The following is a 21,991-nucleotide window of genomic DNA, read 5'->3' as shown; positions in this document are numbered from 1 at the left end:
AAATCACTTGGGGAAAATTATCATGTCTCTGGGGGTAACTTAGACAAGAAATCCCATGCTAGAGTTCCACAAGGGTCATGCTCATACAAGAGTTGTTAAGATTAGCATTTTTTTGTCTTTATACAAGCAATTTTTCACAGGGAACAAAACTGGGCTTCTTCAAATGACTTCCCCTAACGATACACAAGGGGACTCACCGCTTTTACTATCTTTGTTGACACACAACTCGATCCTAATTTCAGATTTTGTTTTTTTGTGTTTTTGTTTTTTCCCTCTGTGGGACACTGAGGCCGCCTGTGCATGCATAGACACGGAATAAAGCCATCTTTAACTTTCCCAAGAATCTAAGGCACATTCGCTCCTCAGCAGCACAGAAAACAACTGGAGACTTCATCCATTGCCGTGAGCCAGCAGGCGCACTATAGTATCACAACGTGACTATGAGCTTCTTCACTGTTACATTTTCAAAGGCACTCTTGTTGTGACTGAAGAACACTGCAGGAGAAGAGACAAAGGGGGTCGTCTTACATTTTCTTCCAGCTTCTCTGATTTCTGCATTTTTCATAAAAGGCTACATTCTCTGTGGTTGCTGCAGCACACTCTTCCTTCCAGTCATTCTCTTTGTTACATGAAAGTTATGACCTGTTCGTGCATCTTAATATGACACAGAACTGAATTTTGTCAGGCAAATGTTAACGCACACTTGGAGAGAGGGACATGGACTGTAACAAAGGTTTCATTTTGCTTAATACAATTAATAGAGGGATAACAGGAGCACAGTAAACAACTATTGCTTTGTACTGTCTTGCCTTTTAGACTTTTACTGAAGAGTAACCAGTATCTCCATGTATGAGCATTTTTTAAATTATTTATCATGATGTATGCTCAATCATTCAGGTAAGTAACTCTCAAAATGTTGATTGTGTTCATCTGGATGTAGCCTTAGTGTTGTCCGAGGGTGTGATGGGGGGTGGTCTGTGGTGCCGCTGCATGGGGGCTTGAAAGTGTGAACTGGGTCCTGTCATGTTGTTGTTGTTGGTAAAGTGTTCAACTGCAAGCTGAAAAGCTGCATCGGACTGTGTTTGTACAGCAACTGTGTGTTAATAAAGTATGCTACAAAGCATGTACGTGACATCGGATTTGGATCATTTACAAAAAGCTATTAATGAAATGACAGATAGAAGCTAGGTTTATCTTTTGCACTAGGTCTGAGATGGGAAGCCAGCTGGACACAACTGAGCAACTACTGTGGCTACAAAAAAAATCAGTTGCTTAAAAGTCTGTGGGAAAATGGCCCATGGCTCCCTTTCTCTGTGAACTCTGTAAACAATTTCCTGATGACTTTGTTAGCGCAGTCGCTAGTTTTAGGTCAATTCTATAAATTGGTGGCATTTTAAGAGTCAGAAAAGAGCATTATTGAAGGTAAGCTCATTGGCTAACCACTTATCAGTCAGAAATCATTAGCCAATCAGTGTGCAGTGTCGCAAGCAATCCACCCCTTGTTCAGATTGAGATTATATTATGAAACTTAACAATACCAGTGAGTGACCGAATCTGTCTTTTGTGCTGTCTGTGATTACGACTGACTAATTTAATCAGTGTGCTGTCATAGTGTCATACATGCCAGTACTGCTGCATCTCGCTGTTTTCCAAGGAAAACACTTCTGTTAAAACGTAACGAGTGGAAAGCTCAGATATTTGTGTCGAAATGCAGAGAGAGAAACTTGTCCAAAAAATAAACACTGAATTAAACTTCAGATAGCTGAAAAGTCTATGTAAGTACAGTAATGAAGTATTTGTACTTCATACAGTAACTTTCCCCCTGAAATTAGTCTGCAATGAGACAAACTTCAACCTCTAGTTGCAGGTGCACAAAGACAAAATCCTAATTCTGGTTTCCAAAAGTTGATTCTGTTCATCTGGACGTAGCGTTTTGTCACTCATCCAAGTGACTTCTTCAGTCTCAGCTGACTGCAGGTTTCCCCAATCTTATAAACAGTACATTTGCATAATGACTGAAACCAGCCCTTTCCACACTTTTCAGTGTGTTTCACACATTTGTGGTGATTGTGTGTCCTGTGACCATCTTCAAATGAAAAACCTGGATTTTCTAAGAATGCAATTATTTTAATTCCAGAGAAACATTTGACTTTTCAAAAGCAATAAAATGTAACCAAAAAAGAGCAAAATGAACAAAGCGCTGGAATGATTGGCAAGAGCTGAACTTGGAGAGAGTCCATCTGGAGAGTTTTGTATCCAGGCTGAATAGCAGCCGGTCTGGTGGAATTTGATATGACTACCATGACTGTGGTCTTGATCTTTAATGAAGGCTTTGTCTTCCTCACACGCACATGCACAGATCACTTCCAATTCTCCCTCTTCTTTCAATCCCAGAACTTGAGCTGGAAGGTTAGTGAATGTTTAAAAACATTAAGCAAGGGACATTAAGCTGTCTATTTTGAGGTCTGACAGCAGGAGAAATTCTAACAACATCACCAGGTGTTTGGCACTGACCTTCCCATCCCTTTTACAAGTCCCATTTTCACAATGTAGAGCAGCATGTCGGTTAATTAGAGCAGGGATCCAGCAGAAACGTCTGGTGAACAGGAAACATGTTGCTATTATAAATGTGGAAATAACAATGCAGCTTTGTCAGCGTGTCAGATTCACTCTTTAACCTTTGTAGATTAATTTTTTTTCTGGTGCTGTTTGGCTGCGATTGGTTCCATCCTGGATCGCCAAGTGGCTCAAAATGCCGGGAGATGTGTGTGAGCGTTGGTTTGTGTTAGGAAGGAGGCCAGACACCTCAGCTCCAGGCCAAATAATTACCAAGCGCTTTTGTATTGATCAAAAACCTCTTGCGGGCCTATTATGACTATTTTTTTATGTTACGGGCAAGGAAACCCTCACTTGTTGCCTCAGAGCTCAAACTGAAATATTGGTTTGAATCATTCTCACAATGCAGGGCTCAGACATGATTTAAAGGATCTGATGTGCATTAAACAAGCGTTTTAAAGCAGCTCAAGGAAAGGCAAACGTGCATTAGGCGCACTATATTTGGTGGCTGACTGCTACAAGCTGTCCCTACCAGGCTAGTTTCACACTGGATAATTGACAGCACAGATTCTCACTCCCTCGCACTGCCAGGCTGCTGGCTACAGTTCAACATGGGAGATGCTCATTAACATAAGCTGGGAAGGTGCTGTCAGCCAAGTGTGCTGTGAACATTTTTACATTATATAATGTGAACACTGCCCGTTTGTGTGTGTGGACTCTCTGTGGATGGAGTGTAAAGATTACAAGAAAGCAAGAGATGAACTCCCCTGCTTTACAAGACTATTCTACACACTGATCAGCCCCAATGTTCAAGCTTCAGGTGAGTTGAACAGCAGTTTGCATGTTCTCCATGTGTTTCTGCGTGGGTTCTATCTGTGTACTCCGGCTTCCTCCCCCGCAGTCCAACGAGATGCGTGCTAGGTTAATTGGTGTTTCTGAATTGACCGTAGGTGTGAATGTGAGCGTGAGCGTGTGTGTTAGCCCTGTGACAGATATGGGTTGTACCCTGCCTTTCACCGTATAATAACTGGATAGGCTACCCCGTAGCGTCCCTGAATTTGATAAGTGGAAGAAAATGGATGGAGAGTAAATTGATTAACAGTGAAAATGTAATATTTTTCTAGGAAGCCTCAGGTCGTGGGACCCACCTACACATAGATGTAGACCAAATATCGTCACCAACGTTTAGTTGCTTTAGAAGTGACCATATTTAACCAAACGAGTGTGATGTGGGCATTGAGGAAATACAACCATGCTAACAATTTTCACTAGCTTCGCACACCAATGCACAAGGGATTACCACAAACTGTGGACACATTAAGGGCAGATTTATAACCAAAACAGAAGTACTGGTTCTGTGTTCCTCTGCATTCATTTAGCTTCATGGGCTTCAGTATATGAGAACCCACCTGGCTTTCTGTGAGTCTCTTCTATCCTTCTGTTCCATCCTCTACACTTATATTAACACTATTCACAATGACCATCCGTTTTCTTAGCAGCTAAACTAAGGGGTATCACTACATTGCAGGGATGACAGAGACAGACTCTTGAACACATACAGTAAGCTACCTTGTGTTTATTGGGACATAATTCATTGCTATCATTAGTACAAATATATAAGTTGAAGGTTTTTTAGTAATGAAAGTGCATTTAGGCTCCATAGTGTAGTGGTTTACATGACCACCAACAACAAGTTTGATCACAGGAGGAGACACAAACCCATCATAAAAATGCCAAATCAGCTATACTGAGCTACACACTATGGAAAACCTGTCTGAATCAGGAAGCAGCTAGAAGTAACTTACTTAAAGTAATGGCATTGGAATTGTGATGTATTAACGTTAGAATTCTTTCTAGTGACAGACGCTGTGCGTTTGTTTTTACATTTCATTAAACATGCATTAAGTAACTGTTAGAAGTCACTCCAAAGCATGTGGACTGAACACTGTGTGAAAGATTTTCCACAAAATTCTGAGGATGTCAAAATATTACACTTGTGAAGGCTGTAACTCGTTCCCTCCGGACTGCTTTTCCTCAATGGGGTGACCAACAGTAGCTATTCTTAGCTGCGTGTAGGCGTTCGCTAATCACTAACATCAAAAATCAAACAGCTCCGAGCACGCACAGACCCCATCACAAATGCCAGATAGCAAAACAAACACTGGTGTAGCTTCAGAGAGTTTTTTGCTAGTGGTAGCAAACAATGATGCTGTTGTTTACCAGCTAGGTTCTGCGTTGGGTATTTAATTATACGGTATTTGCAAGTTCACAACAGTATGAATTACAAATTCTACAATTTTACAATTGTTTACAGTTTCTGCTGCCAGCTTGTATTGCGAAGTTGGCCGTGGCATGGTTGACTTAACGGGGAGCACCAGGTAGCACATCGAGGGTCCTCTCACGCAAGTCATCCAGCGAGTCAAAGGTCAGTGGATCAATTCTCGGCTCCCTTGGTCCGCATGTTAGAATATCCTCAGGCATGATACTGATGCATCCATCACACTTAGTGGGTGTAAATTGTTAGACAAAGTGCTCACTGTATGAATGGTTATATATATATATATATATATATATATATATATATAATATATTCCTTTTGCATTTATGAAGCTTATAAGTAAGTCCAATAAGGAAGTTCTGTAATCACTTATCTCCCTGGTTTCCAGGTTGTTGGATGCTAGCCTATTCTTTACATTACCTCCACTTTTCCATGTTGTCATCCTCAATGCTGACATTGCACTAATGCAGTCATTTTCTTGTCTGAACCAATCAGCCTTTATTCTGTGTAATTTAAATCTCATCCCTCCTCATCCCCATCTAAACCTTACTTCGGTCATTCAGAGCTCCATCCAAGCCCTCATCAACTTCATCACTGCCAGTGTCTAGACTACAGGGGGTCCTGCACTAATTCGTATCACCTCAGAAATTCTGTTTTGCTGCAATAGGTCGTCGGAGCCTAATCGCCAAACAGCTTAATTGAATTTTGTATCTCAGCAAATCCTGTTCGGTTCTTCCAAATGATCTCTCCTTATTGAGCTGCCGTGCTGACAAATGATCAAACTATGAGTTACACCGGCAGTACAGCAGATAGAGGAGTTACAATAAGATCCGACTTCAGTAGGATATTTCCCTGGAGGCAAATTTTGCCTTTATCATCTCACAGTGCTGTTTTGTTTTTAGCTGTAAATAACAAACCTCACCTTAATCAGCTTCCCTCCCTCTTCTCTGTCATTTTGTACCAATGTTGTATAGAATCACCTCATTGAACCAGCCTTTACATTAGAATCACTGAAATGTGAATAGTGTGTAGGTATGTGTTGATGTAAGAGAACAAATATGACCCACCTTCTTTTTTTTTCCACTGCCAACCATGCTATGTGCCTGAGTCAGTTGCTATGGCACCATGAAATGAAGAAAGTTTGACAAGATTGCCATACATTTTTAAACCACTTATTGGCATTGCCTCAAAGGTAGCACCTCCTGCTGCCCTCCCCTTCAGCTGCTGTTCAGCCACATCAGTGTCAGGCCCCTGGTTCCCTGGAGGAGGGCTGCCACGGCAGGCCGGTTGGGACTCGGAAGCCTAATTGGGGCCCAAGGATGCCTCACTCTGCTGCTACAGCTGTGCTGCCGCTGGCTGATGGTAGGATCAAAACCCCGTGACTAGCCAGAGGTCAGAGGTTGCTGGGTGGCTGCTCAGCATGCAAAGCCGGAGGAGGTCCTGCCTGTGTCACCAGGCGGATCAGGCAGTGCTGTCCTGCAGTCTGCATGAACTCTGACTGAAGCCCTCAGCTGCTCAGTGTGTCTCTTTCTCTGACTCTGTCTCTAAATGGAGCTGATGTCTGTATAAAGTTTGAAATCCTTCAGTGAAATAAACATGTAATCATAGATGACTCATTCTGCCTAACTCTGCCTTCATATGAAATAACTATAAGAAAAACTCCATTACAGATTACGCTACAGATTTCTTGTGTTTGCCAGAAACTTACACTGCATTTTAAAATATTCTAAAAGGTTTAATTGGAGTGAATGCGCAGTGGAAGACTATGTTTTTTTCATTTCAGATTTCTTTTTATACATCAGCTTGGGTTTTGTATGTATATCTACTTTTTGTTGTATTATTTTAGTTGCTAACAAATAGACCTTACTTACCTCTTCCTTTGAATGCTTTCTTGTACTTTGTCATTTCACAACCATCTCGGCCGTTTCTGTCAGCACTCCAGCTGTACTTTCCCAGTCATCTGTTAACTCTTCCTTACCATCCAGAGCCTTTCTTGAGGTCACGGAAGACTTGAGTAGTCCGTCCTTGACTCTACCCATCATTACCCTTTTCTAACTAGTAACTGTATACAACAAAAATAATATTAAAACAATTTCTCTTTAAAGGGGTTATTTTAATAATATTATTCAGTGTTCAACACTATTTAAATTAATTATTAAAGACAGCCTTTGATTAAGAGTTTTTAAGGAATCTATTCAACGTAAAAAAAAAAGGAACAAACATCATTAATGTACAGTTGGCCTTACAGTGAAATAATCAGGCCATGATCACACGTGAAATGTAGCTTTAGGTCATTGACTTCTTGCATATTTGAACATTACGTAAGCTTCTATTCCTTCTAGCCTATAAGATTAGCTAACTGTAAACCTAACCCTTACTCCCATTATCTGGCCTATTATTATTATTGTTGTTGTTATTTTTATTGAACACTTAGATGAATTTAAATGCAATATTACGGTAGGTGTCATGACCGAGGACAGCTTAGATGTCAGAGGGTTAAATATCCTCGTGAATTAAAGTTGTGAGGATTAACGAACATGTAAAATCTTCACATCTGTTTGAAGCCAAACTGACAGTTTTAGAGTTAAAACATTTAAATGAATATTATATGTTTTTACCTTTATTAAAAATAATTATAGTACACAATGCACTGTGCATTATGTGTTTCATTTATCGAGAACTGTTTAATTTCCGTGCATGTAGCATCATACTGCTGCAGTGGTTTCTTTTTCAGTGCAAACACCTTCTGCTGTCCACCATGCGTACTATAAGGTCAACAGCAACAGGACACCGACAAAGTCAGCCCAAGGTAGGACTGTACCAGGCTGCTGTTTATTTGTTCACATGTAATTGTGTTAAATGGAGACAACGCACACCAGCAATACATTTGAACTGATCTGAAGCGCAGTATATTTATGCCACCTCACTGATCTGAGCTTAAAGCTGATCGTTTTTGCTGTTATGTTCCTTAATGAAATCCATTCTAAAATTTTGAAATCGGCTCTGATGTTTTTGGAGATGCAAGAATCTAGCAGCCGGTTGTCTCAGCAGCCAAGCTGTCGAGATGAACTGACCAGTGGCTCTGATGTCTGTATCGTTTTCATATGACATAATCCTTAATGGAAAACAACATGTGGTAGTACAGCTGAATTGGACAATTTATTACTGCCATTTTGTCTGTAGATGAAGTTAACTGGCTTTATGTTTTTATTGGAGAGCACAGCACAGTCTCTCGGTTAAAATCAATGAGGTACTGGAACAGATACACATCTATGGCAGGATGGCTAAATCATTTTTTTGGACACACTTGTCTTCCAGATAGCTATGTATCTGTTAAGTGTATGTCATTGCCAATCAGTCGAGACTTGGCACAGACTAAGGCCTCATGTATATTTATTAGTTGTTTGTATTCTGTGTAAAGCTTTGGCAGCACACAGGTGCATTGGTTAGCACTAATAAAATCAGGTACAGTGTAATTGAGTGACAACGCTTCTGATTGCTGTTACAGATAATGCACATACCGGATCAATGCACATACCAGTGATCACATACATCATAATCCCACTGGGTTTTCAAAAATAGAAAAGACAATCAGATAGTTACTGGGAGACATCTGTCTTTGTAAACAACATGGATCCATCTAAACCGACAATCAATACCACAATAAACGTGACAGAGTGAAATGAATTTATTGTCGCACTTTACAGTCTGTGGTTTCTCATGGAGCGAGCTAAGCCTTTCACTTACAGTGCATGATTAGTATATTCACTGCTTGCAAGAGAGGGGTGGGATGATTTATTTTTGTTTATTCAAATAAACAGTGTCAGTGCAGCGGTGTATGACAAACACTCAATTGAATTGCTATTGTGATAAACACGTTGCTGCTCAGACACCTTTTTAAAATGAGGCTGGGGAAGCAAATACCAAGTGTTGCAATAACTTAATTTCAATAGCAAAGGTGTGGATGAACTCAGCGTAACCCCGACAACAGCTGCTTTCTCTGTCCATGCTTTCCACGTGTCGGCAATATGTCAGCTTAAACACTGGAATTATCAAGGAAATAGTCTACGTTTCTGTAACTTAATTACATAGATTTTATATGCAATTCTCATAGAGTGTGTCTGTAATAAATATCTCAAAGTGATTTTTATATTACTGTTGGTGTACAAGTACCCTATAAAAATAAAGTACTACTCTGAAAAGACAGCCCACTCTTCTCTGAATCCTCTGTGGTTTACATTTACAGGTTACACCTTTTGCTGGCCTGTGGGGAAAGGCTTTAAACTTGGAAAAAACCCCTAATGTCTTCTTTAATCTTTATAAAAAATTGAGTAAATAAAAGGTTGATCAGAATAAGTCAAGGACTAAACTTTAAAACAGGAAGAAGAACTTTCGCTTTGGCATGTTATCAACTCAAAGTGTCATTCAAAACACAAATATTTTTCTCATGGGAGAGTTTACACATTAATGTCGTCTACTCTGGTTTTAGTTCGGTAGACATCCTTTTATATTCAAATCTTATTGTTCATTATTGTGGAAGAAAACTATGTGAAGATAGTGGATTGGAGATTTGCAAGCACAGTTCTTTGCTGTTTTTTATTATTGATAAAAACTTGTTTACTTACTGGTGTATCATACACTGTATAAAATACTATATATAAAGTTCTGTGGATAAAGGTTGAATAACAGTACAAAGTCAGGCAAAGTTGGCAAATACACTCTTCATAACCTGCTTTGGGTTACACAGTTAAAACCATTGATGCATTTATTCTCATAGCTGTTGCATCAGGGCTTGTGAGATGTTCGTCTGATGCCAATCTATAACCAGCCAAGAGAAAAATGTATATTCCCTGATACAGATTGATTGCTACAGCCCACACACACACATTTAAGCCTGTATTATATTCGGTTGTGGACACGGACAGCTGGAGACCCGATGGCCAAATAATCATTATTGTTACCCGAGCAGCAGACTAGTGGGGGCAGAAAGTATAAGACCTGCTTTAGAGACTCTCCAATCAGTTGGCAAGTGGTTGCTGGAGATTTCTGCCAGTCGCTATGTGAAACTGTCACAACATACAGGCATCGGGAAAATTAGCAGTCGACAAAAATTGATCGCAATGAGAGTGTCAGCGCATCACTCTCTATGTTACTGACTTCATCCAGTATGAAAGGGCAAGGGAGAGAGAAAAGTAGAGTGAGAGAAAGGGAAGGCGAGATCCAGTCACAAGAAGATGTTTGGGATGGAGGAGCAAAGAAGCACAGTCTTCTTTGTGTGTCGACATCCAAAAAATAAAGTTAGAAGATGTTAAAGTTCTGCAGCGCTGATAAGAACAGACTTTGAGCCAGTTAACTTGCTCTGAGCGGCTCTCAGAGCAAGTCAAACTTTGACAAGAACAGGCAACTCATTTAGATGAGGAGAGTCATGGTCCTCACGTGTTACAGTCAGTTTTTATTGCTCAGTCTTATAAAAACACTGCTGGAGAAGTCAAATATGAATTTTAAACATTATACTGCAGAACTGTTTTGGTTACTATCATGGGCATCAACATTTTGCTATGAAACCCTTTACTAAGTAACCTATATTATCAATGCAGTTTAGAATTTGTGACAAAGCACGTGCTTAACATTTATGATATTTGATACTGTATAGACTTTGTCCTCCATTGGGCTTCCTTTGAGCAATATGGTGGCTGCCTTATTCCGATGAGCAGCAGCAAGCAATGGAGCCTGTATATTTCATGGCTATAAACCTTCATTAAAGACATTTTCTGAATTCTAATACTACTTGAAGATGGAAGTTCCCTCATGTGCAAACGTAGAACTCGGTTTTTTAGAGTTATTATTTGGTGGTACCTGGTACTATGTACTTTTTTAGTACGCACCTGGCTGGGGTTCTAAGCGATCTGAGGCGAACTGAAAATGTGACATTAAAAAACCTCATGCCACCCATTGGTCCGTCAGTGGTGTCATGAGAGCGTCTCCTTCACAAACCCAAACCGCCATTTCTGAAACCCAACAACAAGGGAAATGGCTGCACAAAAAACAACACCGTGGTCCCAGAGTCTTAGAAAAAGCCACTAACACAGCAGCAGGTAAGCATCACCTTGACATCCTCCGTCGTTGTGTTGTGTTCCTGTTGCATGCAAATGACCTCACGGGATTTCAGCAGGGTTGCTATAACAACCCCACACACATAGTTGTACTCAACTGTAATGGAAAATGACCAAAACTGACTAGGTAGTAGTGAAAAGGGGCTATTACTGTCATAAATATTGTGGCCAATACAGGTAATTATGAGTCATAATGAGCTGCTTTCCATTGTTTGTTTTTGTCTTAATTGCAGGTCAACCGTTCCACAGTGTCACTTTCTTTTACTGTATATGAAATCCAACGTCAAGCTGGTGGTTTTTAAATGAATTTTCTTTGGAGGCTACTCAGAAAATGAAAGGTTTGGGGGAAGGAAAATGCCATTTTAGTTTGGTTTTGGAGTTCTGGAGCAAAGATAAAAACATGAAGGTTTTGTCATTTTGCAGATTGACTTCTTACACCTACTGTATGTGCACACACACTCGACTTCATGCACTGGATGTCAAACAGGAGGAGAATTGTGCAGTATGGTTGTCAATTCTTCTTTAGAGATACTGATCTGTAGTTTTCACACAAAGCGACTGCAGACATTAACTGCATGTGTAAGTATTCTGTATATCCATGTTTGGCACTAAGTTTATTTTCAAACAAGTGCCAGATAAAAGCTATGCTTATGTGCTGACGGTGCTTATCCCTAGATTTTCTCTTCCTTTTTTAAAGCCTTATTTACCTTTGTCCATATATTGAAAGTGCTATTTGTACAGAGCACCTACACACACACACACACACACACACACACACACACACACACACACACACACACACACACACACACACACACATACACACAAGAATCTACTTCCACTCCTGCAAGGGCTTAATGACAGAGCAAGCAGACATCTGAGAGAAGACATTATCATCCCGGAGGACGAAATCGCTATTATAAACTGATTAGGTGGAGGAGAGCTGGATGGAAATCACTCTTGAATCTTTTTTTAACCATTAATTAGTGGTTCTGTCAGTGCGGTTCATTCTGCAGGGATGACTAATGTGTAGAGCTCTCCCTCTGCTCTTCATGACCAGTTGGTACATTGCTGTCACATTTGCATATGTAGTTCTGACAGCAAAGAAAAATCCCATCGCCTATTAATGTAGTTGCGCTTCCCTGTCTCGAGCGAGACGGCATGAAAGTACAGCAAAGCCACCTAACATCGCTAACTGGCTGACTGTGACAACAGTAAGTTGTGCAAACGTACCTGTGATGACTAGTTTGACTGCATCCTTTTGCACCTCTGCAGCAACACTGAGATAAGGGCTGTTTAATTTAGGGTACAAACACAATCTGAATCATATCCTTGCTTACACATAAACATTTCCCTCTGGGGCCATCATCTAAATTATGAGTCTGAGGGGGATTATGAAGAGATGCACACCAGCCAAGTCCCAAAGAAAATATTGCTTGAGCAATATTACTGCTGGCCTCGTATCCGATGTTGGATTTTTTTCACAGATGGACTCTTGTGATTTATTTTATGACTGCAGGGTTTTAATTGATATGTGGTTTCTGACTTCACTTTAAAGATCTGTTCAACACAAAGGGCTCTTTTCATCTACGCTTCACTTTCGTGCTCAGCTTCTTGCCTTCCTCCTCTCTTTGTTTTTAACAAAAAAGGATCTTCTATACTCTTTTTCTACAAATGCAAGGCTTCTCTACACTCCACTGGAGTTGGTGATGAGCATGATTTGTGACATACTGGAGCCAATCATAGTCCATCATGCAAATATATGTAAATTACACCCGGGTTTTGAGGAAATATGAAACCTCTAGTGTACATGCAGAGATTACAGGCTTTACGTTGAAGCGCAGAGCTCAAGCACCATGCAGGTTATAGAATCCATTTATCTTCCTTGAACTAATAGGAGACAAAAATGTCCAACAGTAATTACAGATATAGCATTAACTTTCCCAAATCCCGGTGGAATCTGTGCTTGCAATGCACCTACGACTATCCACAAGAGACTGTCCAGAAAGTCAGTGAATGCCTGTGGCTTTGTAAAAAGCTGCTTATGCTGCCTCATAATTGCTTTTATTATTATTTTTTTTTTTTTTTTGAGATTTTTGAATTTTGAACAGTTTGATAGTGATTTACCCATCTCACACAGGAAAATCATCTATGAAATATGCCAGTCTAATTTCTTTCTTTTAATTCATAGCACTAACCACTGATTACGAGTGGTTGGAACACCTGAACCTTGAAATAATTGCCAGAAAATTGAAATCTTTTGAAACTGGAGTGTTTATTGAAACTGCTGACAAATTAAAACAATGAAATTAAATATCAATTTGCATGTATCGGTCAAAAGTTTTAGAATATCCCAAATTTTTGAATTTTTTATTGAAAGTTATGCAGTTTAACTTTGTTCTTTTTTCCTTAGGTAGTTCTGGCATTGCTTGGATTTATGTTTTGGGTCATTATCTTGCTGTGGGATGAACACCTGACCAACTAGAGGGCATACCAGAGGGTGTTGCGTGGTGCTGTAGCATGCTGTGGTAGCTGTTTTGGTTCAGGGTGCCTCTCACTCTAAACAAGTCACCGACCACAGACTGTCACACTTCCTCCTCCATGTTTGACAGTTGATGCCACACACTGTAGAACCATCCTTTCGCCCACTCAACGGTGTACAAATATCCTTCGAGATGAACTGAAGACTTCCGATTTTCATTCTTCAGTCCATTATACCTTCTTCCAGTCCTCAGTAGTTCAGTGGCGGTGTTTCTTGGCCCAGGCAAGCCTCTATGTCTTATTCTGACATCTTAGCAATTGGTTCCCTTGCTGCAACTCGTCCCGTCAAACCTGCAGCTCGAAGTCTTCTCTACACAGTTGAAACTGAGACCTGCTTACTACGACCACTATTAAGCTGTGCTTAGGGCTGTTGTCCTGTGAGCCACCTATCATGCAAGCTGTGAACTCTCAGAAACTTGTTCTCTGAATCAGTTGTGGCTTTAGGTCTGCCGGACCTCTTCCTGTCAGAGTTTGCCCCAGTTTCTGAGTGCCTTTTGATGGTGAAGCAAACTGTACTCACTGACACCTTGACTTTCTTTGCAATTTCTCTGTAGGAAAGACCTACAAGTGTTATTATGATGGCCTGTCTCCCTTCCATTATTGATTGCCTTTTTCTTGACATTTTTGTAGCAGCATACTACTCTCTGCAGGTACCACAGTGTGTTCCAACACTGCTTTTATGCAGACAGAGGGGGTTGAAAGTAATCCAAAAAAGCTGGAACACCTGTTGGAATTAGTAGCACCAGCTATAAAGGGTTGATCAACCTTCATTGCTGCAGAACATCTTAAAATTTTTAACCCATTGCGTTCCCTGAAAAAGGCATTTTTGTATAGTTCTGAACTTAACCAACTTGATACCGCAGCAAACTGTGTAATAAGCCCCTCGGTCCACCGTGTCCTTCTCACTCTCTGGAGAAGCGAAGCCATGCAGAAGTTGCACCTGGCTGCAATAACACCAGAAGGAGATATTTTATTTTAAGCCAACAACTAAGTAATCATGAGAAGCCTCCAGCTTAATCCTTTCCTTTGATTAAGGACCCTGGAATGCGCTTCATACATTTTTTGTTCACTACCATTTTGTGGCTTTAAATACATTATCACCCCCTACTGTAATGCAACTTCTGCATGTGTGCCCATTTAACGATTTGGAGAAGCAAAGCACGAAATGGACACAGTGGACCGGTATGTCTATTACACGCTTTGCTGTGATACTGGGTTGACTTAACATAGGACATGTACACATAGGTTTGGAATATCATCCCTGTGTGGCAGCATTTTGTCACAATAATGGAAATTGAATTTCTTTTTATCCTGCAGTATATAGACATCAATGCAAGTGTTTTTTCTCAGTTGTATTAACTTGAAAATATATTTTATATGGATAAAATATATAAACAACATTGAAAGGAAAATCAGGATTCGATGTGGGATTCCAGAAATTATTATTTGGTTCAGACGGAGGTGAAAAGGTGATCAGTATGAGACGAGATCCCACTGAGCCCTTAGAGCTTGTTTCTATTAATGCTCGTGCTCCTGCAGTCCCTCTTTTGACTTGAAGGGAGCAGCATTCCCATCACACATACGGACAGCTTTATTATAGAACTGAGACCTGTTTGAAGATAAGCATGAAACATGTTGCCTGAATCCTTACTGTACACTGCTGTCTCAACAAACTACCAGCTTCAAATTCCAATGACACCTTTGGTTTAATATGTAAGGCATACACTGTAATACATCTGTGATGCCAGGGTGGTAAAAAGAGATTTATGGCACACAACAAGCTATTAAGGAGCTGTATGTGGTGGGGTAATCAGGGGGGGAAATGGGGTGGAAATTCTCTTCTTCATGCCACATTGATTCATCCTTCAGTGAGAGAAACCTCCCCATTATGCACACCTCATCTAAAAAGGCCTTAGGATGATCACTGCAGGCCCACAGTACACTGAACCCAGGTCTGGTGTGAGGTCAACACAGGTCCTCCGTGCAGCATCTGGACTCTCAGGAGGTTGCCACAACTGCTTGATCCACGGAGTGTTGATATTATTGCTGCACGGGCAAAGAACGCAAGATGCATCACATCTCTGTGGGCAGAGGAAGGGAAATGTGTCTCAAAAGGGGGAGTACTGGATCTTCAACACAGTGTACTTAATCTCACCAGATGCTGTTTGGTGTTTTTGTTTCTTGACTGCACAAAATGGCTATAATGCAGTGTGAAAGTGGGTAGATTGCTCATTAAAACCGGTGTCTCAATGATTATCTTATCCAGAGGGGTGGCCAAGGTGACCACTGCCACAGCCCGTTACATTAAATTCCCTTAATATAAGCGGCTGATTAAAAGAATTGTCCACCCTTCTGTACCAAGTGGGTGTCCTGTCCTGCCCATGATGTTACTGTAAATTCAGTCATTTTAGTTTATTAACCACTTTTTATGAAATTTCTATAAATGTTCTCATTTTTAACTCTAAATTAAATTGTTTTAATTTTAAAAAAATCTAGAATTTCTATCAAAATTGATTATTAATTATGCAAATTTATATTTCATATTCCTAATAAATATAGTCAACTTTAAAACACAAATAATATGAGTTGATGAGTACATAAAAGAGTACTTGAGGTACACTACTGTCCAGTTAGTGCTATGCTGATATTTATTTATTTATTTATTTCTTATTATCTCAATTTTTTCACTTATTTTTTTGTGTAATAAATGAGCAGCAATTGGAGCCTTGCAGTATACATGCTGGTTATGTTCATTTTTTTGTTGGAGGCTGTAACATAGACTGTACTTCTGATTTCTTATCTTTTTTATTTCAGAGATTTGTTGTTTTTGAGGGTTTTTTTTCCACATTGTTCACATTTAAATGTTTCATATCATCAAACAAATCTTAGGATAAGACAAAGACAGCCCAAGTGAATAAGGAAATAATTTCTTAAGGTTTAATTTAATTTATGATGGGGAAAAAAACGTATTTGAGGCTCATTTGACTCAAAAACCTTCATTTGTTTGTTTCTTCATTTTATTTTGAGCCATTCAGAGGTGGACCTGCTGATGTGCTTCAGATCATTGGCTACAACCCAACTGAGTTTGAGTTTCACTGCATCAACTGATGGCTGGAAATTCTGCTTCAAGATTTCTAGGTAGAGAGCAGAATTTTAATGGTGTCATTAATTAAGGATTTCTTCTTCACTCTCTTTGTGTTTATGCACCAGTTTTATTTAATAATAGTAATTGTTAAACTCTGTCTCTGTCTCTCATAGTGTCTTTTTTCTCTCACTCTTTTTCACAGCATGTTATCTATCACTGGACTCAAAGCAACATACTTGTTACATACAGTATCTACTACCTACTAGAACCACAATCCCTAAAAATATGGGACATCTGAAAAAAGTCAAAATGCAATAAACTGTCTTCACATCCAGTGCTGGTCACTGCAAAGCGTTTGTCACTGAGGCCATCACACACTCCCTCTTTATAAAATGAACATGTCAGTCATCTCAAGCAGCTGTTGGAAACCAGTGATATTGATGAGTTTACCAGTGACTGCCAAGATTTGTTTTCTTATTTTCAGCATTTTTTTTTCCTTTTTAGCTTAAAAGATAAATATGAGTGTCTGAGGCTATTAAAACAAAAATGTTTTCCTGAGTGCCATTTATATTACAACAATGCCCGCAGATGCATTTTACAAAGATATATTATAAATGTTCATAAATCAAGAAAGGGACGTGCAGGAAGGAATACTGATGCGATGAAATAAGACAGTGTAGCTTAACTTTCATTTGTCGGGAGAAAAGTATTTAAATCAATATTTTCCAAAGAGGTACAGCTAATGTTAATGTGACCTGTGACTGGACTTTGTTTTAGAAGGTTTTCTAAAATCTCCGATTACTTTGTTGCATTTCAACACAGTACATTTTGTGTTGATGTTCTCTGCTCACTTTACACTACAAGCCACTGTACTGTCCATTTATTGTGTTGTTCTCTTCCACACAAACACACACTGATACTGTGGCATGCTTTTTCTCCTGGTTCTTCATCTTGCCCAAAGACTTTAACATGAAAACTGCTAGATCTGGAGACTGAACCGATAACCCTCCAATTAGTGGCTGACCCACTCTACCTCCTGAGGCACTGCTCCTTGTACGTAAGATTAAAAATTTCAGACTGACACACACAAACCTTTGGAGGTGAAAGGCTGAAGACATCATGCAGAATGCACCAGTTTTTACCTGGATGTTTTTTTGTTTTTTTCTGCTAACAGTAGTAGTCTGTATGTCACGAGGATACCGCACCTCTGTTTTCCACCATCTGCTCTTGAGAACAAGACTTTAAAGGGAACGCTTTAACACTCATCCTTGTGGGAGTTTTTTGAGGTACCATTATTTCAGAGAGATGAGCTCTCTTCAATGAAGCATTTTTTCTTGCATATGTGACAGATACCCACAATTGTGTATCTTGTCTATTAGTCACAGACCCACTCTCTCCTGCCGTGCTCTTAACGTGCTCTGAATCATTTTCTTTGTCAGTTAACATTTTTCAGACTGTCTTCTTGGGCCCGTCGTCATCATTTCATCGATGGCTGACAGATTGTCTCTCTGGTTCATTTCTGTTGTACAGTCATTGAGAGACGTTACAAACTCATTTTCTGTTGTCATGACTTTCTTTCTTGCACTAAGTAGGTTATACAGGACTTCAAATCTGACATACTGCCTGACTGATGAGTAAAAATGTTGGAGCTGCAATATCTGATTTTAACTTCATGATTATCATGTAAAACAAATCGTTCGTGTTACCAGACAAAAACACCAACTCACAATTAATGCTATTAGTCTAATTTAATTAGAACTTTATTTATTGTGTGGTGTCTTTTTTGATCAGTCATTTAAATGTGCTAAAGTTATTCATATCTCTAGCAGTACCTGCGAATCTGACAGTCAGTGGAGCAGTTTGATGTAAGTCAATGAGATGTAGACGAAGAAAAGCAGAGGACCTAATGTTGAATCTTGAGGTACGTCAAAATCATTACCAGCTATTTGTGAAGTTTTATTATGCATAAGAACCCTAAAACAACGTGTGCAGGATGAAGTAGAATTCAGATCTGATTGTCTGTTGAGTTTGTAATTACTAACAATGATGTTATTACATGCTTTGAACGTGGATGTGATTATTTGGTTTTCAAAGATCTGGAAACACTGATTATTAATAAACCAACTAACAACTTTCATAATAGGAGGCATTAATGTTATACTCAACCCTGTATTTAACAATGTTATAAAATAACAAAAATATGAAAAAATGTGTTTGTTCATTTCTTTGTGCGCTGACTGCTAACACTTGAGAGAGCAATTTTCAGCTTTATTTGGTATAGTTTTAGGATTAGGGGTATTTAACCTTGTAAGTAAGTAAAATTTATTTATATAGCACTTTTCACAGATAAAAAAATCACAAAGTGCTTTACAACACAAGAAATGGAAATATAAAACAATGTAACAGTTCACTTCAGTTCAATTCAATTTTATTTATATAGCGCCAAATCACAACAACCGTCGCCTCAAGGTGCTTTATATTGTAAGGTAGACCCTACAATAATACATTCAGAGAAACACCCAACAATCATATGACCCCTATGAGCAAGCACTTTGGCGACAGTGGGAAGGAAAAACTCCCTTTTAACAGGAAGAAACCTCCGGCAGAACCAGGCTCAGGGAGGGGCGGGGCCATCTGCTGCGACCAGTTGGGGTGAGAGAAGGAAAACAGGATAAAAGACATGCTGTGGAAGAGATTCAGAGAATAATAACAGATATGTTTCAATGCAGAGAGGTCTATTAACACATAGTGAGTGAAAAAGGTGACTGAAAAGGAAAAACTCAATGCATCATAGGAATCCCCCGGCAGCCTACGTCTATTGCAGCATAACTAAGGGAGGATTCAGGGTCACCTGGTCCAGCCCTACAGCGTGTTCTAATAGGATATTATGGTCGACAGTATCGAATGCTGCACTGAGGTCTAGCAGGGCAAGCACAGAGATGAGTCCACTGTCAGAGGCCATAAGAAGATCATTTGTAACCTTCACTAAAGCTGTTTCTGTGCTGTGATGAGCTCTGAAACCTGACTGAAACTCTTCAAATAAGCCATTCCTCTGCAGATGATCTGTTAGCTGTTTGACAACTACTCTTTCAAGGATGTTTGATATGAAAGGAAGGTTGGAGATTGGCCTATAATTAGCTAAGACTGCTGGGTCTAGAGATGCTTTTTGAGTAAAGGTTTAACTACAGCCAGCTTGAAGGCCTGTGGTACATAGCCGATTATTAGAGATAGGTTGATCATATTTAAGATCGAAGCATTAATTTATGGCAGGACTTCTTTGAGCAGTTTTGTAGGAATGGGGTCTAAAAGACACGTTGATGGTTTGGAGGAAGTAATTATTGAAGTTAACTCAGAAAGATCAACTGGAGAAAAAGAGTCTAAATGAACATCAATGGTACTAAGAGTAGCTGTAGATAATATTACATCTGTGGGATGATTATTGGTGATTTTTTTTTCTAATGATTAAAATTTTATTTGTGAAGAAGTTCATGAAGTCATTACTAGTTAATGCTAAAGCGATGGTTGGCTCAAAAGAGCTCTGACTTTTTGTCAGCCTGGCTACAGTGCTGAAGAGAAACCTGGGGTTGTTCTTATTTTCTTCAATCAGTGATGAATAGTAAGATGTTCTGGCTTTGTGGAGGGCTTTCTTATAAAGCAGCAAACTATTTCTCCAGGCTAAATGCATAGCATTAGTTAGGGCTGGACCAGGTGACCCTGAATCCTCCCTTAGTTATGCTGCAATAGACGTAGGCTGCCGGGGATTCCCATGATGCATTGAGTTTTTCCTTTCCAGTCACCTTTCTCACTCACTATGTGTTAATAGACCTCTCTGCATTGAAACATATCTGTTATTAACCTCTGTCTCTCTTCCACAGCATGTCTTTTATCCTGTCTTCCTTCTCTCACCCCAACCGGTCGCAGCAGATTGCCGCCCCTCCCTGAGCCTGGTTCTGCCGGAGGTTTCTTCCTGTTAAAAGGGAGTTTTTCCTTCCCACTGTCGCCAAAGTGCTTGCTCATAGGGGGTCATATGATTGTTGGGTTTTTCTCTGTATCTATGAAGCGCCTTGAGGCGACTGTTGTTGTGATTTGTGATTTGTGAATAAAATTGAATTGAATTGAATTAAATGATGATCCTCTAAATTGGTGACACGCCATTTCCTCTCCAGCTTACAAGTTATCTGCTTTAGGCTACGTGTTTGAGAATTATACCACGGAGTCAGGAACTTCTGATTTGAGGTCTTAGTTTTCACCGGAGCTACAGTATCCAGAGTCAGTAAATAAAACAGTAACAGTAAATAAAAAAACAATGTAAAAACAAATTAATCAAAAAATAATTAATAATAAAAATAATAATCGATAATAAAAATAATTATTTTTAGTAATTTAATAGTAATTCACAAAACCTGAATAAGGTTTTGTGATTGTTCGGGTGGTGCTGCTGTGTCTTCTGGGACATTTTCAAGCAACTTATGAAACTGTACTGCTTTTCAGATATAGAATGGGCTATTACTGCAATTGAACCCCTAATATTGCTGTGCAAAAACAAACAAAAAAATGATGGTGGAAAATTCAACAAAGCTTAACATTTGAATGCATTTTCAAATCTTATATTCTTTTATGTTATTTGTTAGAACATTTAGCAAGCTTAAACCCAAATAATGTTCGGTGTAATGCTGGCACATGAATAGATGCTCTTTTATTTACTGAAATGAAGCATTTATCTAAGAGTTCCTGTTATTTATTTCTTTATGTTAGAATCCTGCATATATCACTGAGCTAGGGAAGATTCTTGTCACAGGAAGAAGCTCTTCCTCAGACGCAGAGTGTGAATTTAGCTCATTCCATATTTCATTGACTCAATTTGCAGCATATCCACTCAATACTGAGAATAGCAGCAGTAAATCCACTTTTCCATTTCACTCAAAACTCTAAGCCCTGTGGTAAAGACCATTCTCTGTCCTCCCTTTGATTTGACATTTCATTTTATTATTTTTTGCCACTGGGCTCTGTGAGCTGTGATGGCAACATAGCGACATGGAGGGCTAATACTGGCACAAAGTGGCCCTCGAGTGCATCAATGGCCAAAGCTCAAAGCAGAGTAGCTGCTGCAGTCAAGGTTATGATGCAGGGAAAGCCATTTGCCTTGTATTTCTGTGCTCGCGGCCACGGTGGAGCAATTTCAGGGCAGTGTTGCCGTGTCCCAGACCTCTAACACGTCGTTTAAATTCTGACTGGGAAATCAGATTGGTCAAAAAGATTCAGATTCACTGTTAATGTTGCAAATTCACAGGTCTAAGCTGACAGGATCAGTGCAAAGTGGCTCACATTTTGATTAAGATCATGCAACTTAATTTGATTTACTGTTGTTTCATTCATCAAGTTTGGAGCTTTTCACTGCTTCAAAGTCTCTAATTAACC

This window comes from Mchenga conophoros, linkage group LG22 (assembly GCF_057382185.1).
Source record: "Mchenga conophoros isolate Kocher_MC1m ecotype Shallow Benthic linkage group LG22, M_conophoros_male_GT1.1, whole genome shotgun sequence".
NCBI lineage: Eukaryota > Metazoa > Chordata > Actinopteri > Cichliformes > Cichlidae > Mchenga > Mchenga conophoros.
The sequence above is the reverse complement of the archived record's forward strand: the minus strand, read 5'-3'. Positions refer to the sequence as shown.